This window comes from Haliotis rubra, unplaced genomic scaffold (assembly GCF_003918875.1).
Source record: "Haliotis rubra isolate DU_JTF1 unplaced genomic scaffold, ASM391887v1 Scf8, whole genome shotgun sequence".
Taxonomy (NCBI): domain Eukaryota; kingdom Metazoa; phylum Mollusca; class Gastropoda; order Lepetellida; family Haliotidae; genus Haliotis; species Haliotis rubra.
Window position 1 is genome coordinate 5,152,540 of NW_025767523.1, and position 7,554 is coordinate 5,160,093.

Below are 7,554 nucleotides of genomic sequence, written 5' to 3' on the forward strand. Positions count from 1 at the left end.
TGAAGGTCATCAGCTTACAATCACATCATACAGACACTGTAACCAGTGACACAACAGTCAGAAGGTGTACCCAGTGACACAACCTATCAGTTCAGTTGCAGTCGGTTATTTGTCTCCCCTGAAAGTCACCAGCTTACATTGATACAACCATATTGACAAGCAAATCCAAACATAGCCCATTAACACAGACAACTGTGAATTTCTTCTGCACTGTAATCCATGATCAAAAAGTCCAATAAAATGTTTTGGGCAACTTTTTAAAAAATTTGATCCTTATCAGCCTCAACAAAGTACCTTCATTGACTGTTGAAAGGATAGCTTAAATAAAAACTATGACCCAAGACCAAGGGGAGGCAAAAGATTAAACCATGATGAAACCAAAGTAAGCTGCTTAGCTGCTTTAATTCCACCACAGATGACATGTAGAGGTTAACCACAGTGAGTGTCGTCATCAGTCACACCAGGCTGGCAGAAGACATCAGGAAATCTGGGCCAGTATTCAACCACCGTCCAGTCATGGGTTGTCAGTATTTAGATTCAGTCAGTGCCCCTGCATGAATGATGTTAGAACACTGCCTGACATCAAATTGATATCAATTAAATATCGTGTTACTTTATTAAAAAGTGTGTAGTTTGATTGAATGTTGATTAAACAGAATTTCAATTATTTCAATATGTCAACTTGACGAGGGAGGAAATCCTGAAGTGTATGACGACTGATTGTTTGGTTGGTTGAATAAATGGTTGTTTGTTTGGGTGGGTGAGTGCGTGGGTTTTGGGTGTCTTTAGTTGGGTTCAAGCCCATGTCAAACATTATTCTAGTTATTATCACAGAGTGCCTAAAGTGATGCAGGTCTCAAACATTTTGAGGCAGATAAGCACAGGTAAATCCTGACATGAGGAGGTCTCAGATGCTAACACTTTGGCGAAACCCATGATCCATTTGAAGCAAATACACTGAATATAATTTTAATTTCAGTCTAGGTTTGACTTGATAGACATTACACTTTCATATATTTTGTAACATTTAAAAGGACACATAGTTTCTTCCTGAGTAAATTTTAAATGTCTTTCAGTGGATTACATAACAACTTTTTAATTTCAAATAATTAAATCAAGTATTACAATTTTTAAAGTTTTAGATCTCAAACATTGCTCAGAGGTACCTTGTCAGCCCTTTTCTTCAAAACACACACAAACACAATACATCTAAAATGTTGAACATCATAAAAACTCAAATCCCAGATATCAGATAGCGCTCCACAATAAGTGACATTTCGTCAGCCGAAATCAGTCGCCCCAAACACCATTTGTGACAAAATCCATACAATGGCCGCTGTACTCCTGTTGTGTGGAGGTGAGTGGGCTGAGTCAGCAAAACACATTTAGGCATGAATATCTCCTCCAGCCATTGTGAAGAACCTGGCATCTCGGTGTGGCTATTATCAGCAACAACTGACCCCTCACCTTTCCTGTCAAGTAATATTTGTAACCTGGGATGAATTACTAAAGAGTTGGTCTTTTGGCCGACAGATCACTATCTGTTTGCTGGGAAGGAAGATCTGGGCTGCTTGGTAAAAAAACATTTGTATAACATGAATAAATGTATCTGAAATTTTGTGGTCCGGAAACAGAACATTCACTTCTTCTAATCTCTGGAGATTCTTGTCTTCAATCTTTGATATTGTATGATTGTAATTTTTAAATCAACATTTTGGCTTCACTTGTATCTATGTTTATTTTAATAATTTGACAAGAATCAGTACACAATTAATAATTTTGTAAAATAAATAGGCTTACTTTTGTCTAAGAAAATAATTTGGTCTCATTTCCAAATCTAATTATTTATCAATACTCTGGAATAAAGAGATGAAATTCTGAAATGTAGAAATTGCAACGCTATTTTACAAACAAACTGGTTCCCCCTCATCCAAAAAAACAACAACAAACTAAAAAACATTGTTTTAAATATGTGTCTCTGCCTGGTCAACTGTTTGAGGCTGATGATATTCAACTGTATAATTCAAGTAACATATTCTAGGCAAAGTCATCATATTCCAGCTGAATGAAACTTGAGTTATTAGAATATATCATCTAATATTGATTTCCTTCTCATTCTCTCTGGATAACATCAACTCTAAAAGGTTTCAATGAATAATCAAACTGACATGTTTCTCACTGACACAGAAAGGAAACTATCCATATTTTAAGTTTGAAAGTGATGTTTCCTGTGCCTGAATGTGTCTGTGCTGTGGGCTATATAGTTTTAATTCAGTTAAAAACCCGTAAGGGATCACAAGGGAAAACATGTTTTGGGCTGTATCCAAAGTGACATTTTTAGTCAAAGATCCATCCATGTCTTGAAACCATGATTAGTTGGCTTTATATTAAAACAAAACTTTGCCTTTCTGTCAATCTTGTCAGGAACGTCTACACGTCTGATGTGTGGCTGAAAAGTCTAAGATAGACTGCTTTAATGGAGTTGGTTGCTAACAATTTTTCAACCTAAGTTCACCCCAGGTCCAGACGCCCCTGCTGATGATGCTTGAGTGTCTGTGTCCCCACCAGTGGAGGTGGCATCCTCCTGGTTATGTTCAGTCCTCCACATCAGAAATTATATCATCATTAGTAGCATAATGCAGGCAAGACAGTTCTTTCTTCAAGTTTGGGTACAGTGTCTAAATATGCTGAATTAGAGAGAGTTTAAAGCGACAAACATGCACTACAGCCATGGTGACAGAAGACTTATGCACAGGTACATTTTCTTCTGGAACAACCCACTTGAAGCGAGTTTTACATGACATGTAGCTTTGATAATACAGCTGTGAAAGACAATTAGCAATAATGCTTGTCATTAATGGTCCGTCCCTCAAGAAGTTAACCAGAAGCATCATTTGACACACTCTTGTATTGTCCACATGCACTTCAACTAAAATATACAGAAAGTGGCCAGGCCAAAAAAGCAGTTCGTTATATTCATCAGTTTGATATAAATGTGTTCATCATAAACATAGTATACCGTAACCATGTATAACACGAAGCGTTATTTAAGTATTACCATTTCTGAGGCTATCATGGCAACATAAGCATTAAGAGGCACTTAAAGTCTTCCATGATATCCAATAAACTCCAGCAATTACACAAGCATCCTCACTGCCTCGCATCCACGCTGATGATGGAGGCGTCCACAAACATCAAACACAGCCGACCACCAGGAAGTCCGGTACCTACAATTCTCTCTTCATTACTGATAAGCTTCTAATTTTCTTTCAGGCTCAACTAATTCCAGACCTGCTGCTGGTTTGACAGACCTGTGGTGTGGAATTCCATCTACCTGAACCTGGCAGTGCAAGGAGAGCCGAGGTTTGAAACAGTTGCATTTGTCTGTGGATTGGTCTCAGAAGTAAAGGGGAACTTATTTGCTTTCATGGTGGGACATCATGGGGAGGATTATGTTTGGCTTTTACCTTTTCTTTCACTTTTGTTTTTTTCTACTTCTAAAGATTACAATCCCTTGTCAAGAGATAGATGTTTGTCGACATTAACAATTCAAGTTTTAATCTTATTCAATCCATGATGGGTTTTTTTCAGAAGAATGAGAATGATCTGTTTGATTGGCATTTTAGAAGTTGATCAATAATAAGAAAGGTAACATATTTTATGGATGACAATAATATACTGAAGAAGTTGCCATCCATGAAGTATCTTACCTATCTGAAGAGTGAAAATGTTTGTCTTAATTTTGACTACTAGTGACATGGAAATCATGTATTATCTGCATCAGTTTGTATACTCTGAACCCTTATTAATCCACACAGGATCTTTCCTACCAAGATCACCCACACTAACATACTTCAAGATATATGATGAATCAAGGGAGTTGTGTTAAAATTGCATTAAAAAAAGATGTTCTCTTCAAGACTGTCCACAGTATGAGTATGAGCTGTCAGAACTAAGGTTTCTCGTTAAATATATTCACACTTCCTTCAGGAGATGAAAGTTTGGCGATCAGGTCTCTAACTTATCAACCCAATCTGGCTTCCATAGAGATCTCCCTTTGATGAGATACACAGAGGAAATCACAGCACAATGCTTTACTGACCATTATGACATGATTATAATGATGACATCACAATCAAATGACATCACAAACTGGTAAGCTGTACTTTTTACCAACAAGAAAACTGTTAACAAACAGAAAAAGCTGGATTTTGCAGCAAGCCTCAGACTTTCAAACGTTTGTGAACTGACACTGAAATAACTGATATTAAAAGATTCTTTGTCACCTAAAGTTAATTTGAACACAACCTGTATCTGTGAGATTGGTTAACATTTGTCTAGATCTCCTGGCACTGTGGAGTGAGTGAATACGGTATCATATCGCTTGTAGTAATATTCCAGCAGTATTATGTTGGGGGACACCAGAAATGGAAATCATACACTAGACTCATATAGGAGATCAGAATTGGGTCTTTGGTATGATGAGTGAATGCTGTAGCATGGTTTCATGTTCCTGGTTTGATCCCTGCTTCCTCATCATGGCATCTTCATCCATTACTAGTCAGTCTCACAGTCCCTGAACCACATTATTTTCCCTACAGCCAAGCCCTCCCTGCAATGCTAAAACCCTTTAATGAAGCTAGTCTAGATTTCCTCAGGTTCTGAATCCCATCTCACTTGTGCTCCTTTTCAATGTAAATGGGTTTATGCGTTACTATCAAAATTAAATATAATATTCAGAGTCTAAGCGTTAGTCAAGGCCATCACCATCACCTTGTTATGAAGTTATCCTTTTCTTGCTATTACTAAACCCACTCATGTAAATCCCTCTCATGTACATCAATTGTTGTTGCTGTTAAGCCTTCACCTTCTACATATAATTATGTTCATATTCATATAATTATCCAGTCCAGCTTGACACTGGTAGTCAAGTACTGCAGTGTCAAAGTTGAAGGGATCAGCGTAAATATTCCAAATTATCCAGGGTTTACATGGAATGAAGAAAGCAAACAAACAAAGGGACCAAATGTTTATTGTGACAACTGTAAGTTTCAAACATCAAGTTCAACATGGGTGGGTGATTGATTGATTGATTGATTGATTGATTGTGAGTGTGAGTGAGTGAGTGTGTGAGTGAGTGAGTTTGGCTTAACAGTAACACCACACTGAAAAGTATTTCACATTATATCATGTCATCTTGATGATGGAAAACATGAAAGGATGCTGATCTTGAATGTTCTTTTCAAGCCTCAGGAGGAGACTCTGATATATAGACATGGATGCATATCATGTCTGTGCAAACTGAAACTTAATTAAATGCAAAATTACCACAATAATTTAGCCTCAAAGTCACTTGAAATCTTTCTTGATCTAGTGACACACGGATGAATGAATTCTTCAGAAGTAACAGAAACCTGTGTCCTACAACATCTCACCTACAACATCTCACCGGTTTCTTCCACCTCAAGAATGAGATTGGTGAAATATATTGTGCTGAAACAGCAAGTTTCCCAAATGCCTGAAGTTGTGGGTCAGTGATGTTCATACCAAGGCTTAAGGTCAGAGAAAGCAAGTCAGGTATAGCTAACACATGTGTAGATACAGGTATAGCGAGCATATGGCAAACACTTGGGTCTAACCCTCTACCACATAATAACATTAGGAAATTGGCGATGAATATCACATTTCCTTGGCAAAGAACCATATTTGTAGGTAATGGTGGAAATCATTATACGATTTTACAATACAAATGTTTGTTTTCACAAAATCATACAGATTAAACATACAATGACTTAATTTCTATAATATGCGCACCAGTTGCTGAATATATACTGGACAAAACTAGTTAGGGATATATGTAAATTTTGAAATTATCAATAATGATCTATTTAATCACTGACACACTGATAAAATATCAATCATAAAAATACCAATATCCCTAACTTATTTTGTCCAGTATATTATCACAGCAAGGCAGTGCTTGAAATATGGGCGGATCCTTAAAGTCCTTGATGTTTGCCCTTGTATCAAAAAAAGGGACCTCCTAACTCTTCAGCTTGTAAAGGGTTATAACAATGTGTGTATGTGTGTGTATGTGTGAGTTTGGGGGGTGGGTGGGGTGGGGGTGGTTGTTCAAGGGCTCTTCTTGACCTTCATGACTAATTTCAACCATTGTATGAGTTCCACATGCTATAAAGAATCTATTTAAACAGACCACTGAGCTACATTTATGGTGGACAGGGAAACATGAAAAGGAGCCCCAGTGAGACGGGAGATTCAGCACCTGAACCTGAGGGAATCTTGACTTGCTTCTTTTAGGGCTTTAGCATTGCAGAAGGTGCTAGGCTGAAGGGAAAATAATGTGGTTCAGGGACTGTGAGACAGATTATTGATGGTAGAGCATCAACAGGCCTACCATACAAACGGTGAACAAATCCTCAAAACTGAACTTTGGCATACAAAACAGAACAAAAATCACCAAAAGAGGAAAATAAACTTCCAAAACTGCAACAATTTCTTCTAAAACCAAAACAAATGCATCTGTAATAGAAAACTCATCGTTTAAAATGGAAACAAAACTCCGTTATCAGCTACAAGAGCGCCCGAGAAAGTTTGCCAAGAGTACAAAATGGCAGTCATAGCATCCCCAAACGGCATAAAAATCGTCAAAGATGGCAGCGCGGGGAGATGAACAGGCTGTGGTAAATAATGTTTTACGTCACTGTGAGTCTAATCTTGAAAATTTGATATCGGGATGTAGCGCATCAACCCCCTATTGTAGGAAGCTTCAAACCTATGTTCATTCTTCTCAGTGTCAGGCTTGCGATTCTGCACAATGTTTTTTCCCTCATTCGACCGAAGAGGGTTTGTACTTTGTTGTCAACATGTCGTGCTACTGTTTCTCTTCAGTTTTGTAAATAAAGTATTCATAACGTGACATTCAACGTTCTCGGGCACTCTTGTAGCTGATACGCGAGTTTTGTTTCCATTTTAAACGATTAGTTTTCTATTACAGATGCATTTGTTTCGGTTTTAGAGGAAATTGTGGCAGTTTTGGAAGTTTATTTTCCTATTTTGGTGATTTTTGTTCTGTTTTGGTGTATACGAGTTCAGTTTTGAGATTTGTTCACCGTTTGTATGGTAGGCCTGATCATGAATCAATTAATAAGGCTATACTGAATCAAGTAACAAAGTTAATGACATAAGGAAAATCTGAATGGTAAAATCTTGAATTCAGGTCTAGGAATTTGAAACAGACTACCGGTGAGTGTTAAACATCAGCCTCTAACTACACCTGGAGAAATCCCTCTGCTTCCTACACAGACATTGTGGAGGAAGCTTCTCAACCTCAACAACATCCTGAGATTTTCAGAACCTCATAACACACACAGACCAAAGAAAACCTTCAAGGGAGTTACCCTACTGACAATCTACTTAAAACCAACACTTGGTTTTGACCTTTTGCAGGCATTTTGAGGATCTAACAAAACCTAGAATTCAGCCATGTCACATGTCTGCAACCAGACGAAAGAAGCAGCTTGCACTACAGATACA

At 37.7% G+C, this 7,554-nt stretch overlaps 1 protein-coding gene across 2 annotated transcripts in view; it reads right to left on the reverse strand.

The window, feature by feature from the left end:
- Window positions 1–7,554, reverse strand: part of LOC124261420 (rap1 GTPase-GDP dissociation stimulator 1-like) — an 89,076-nt gene that overhangs the window by 74,463 nt on the left and 7,059 nt on the right. The gene's annotated exons all lie outside the window — the stretch shown is intronic.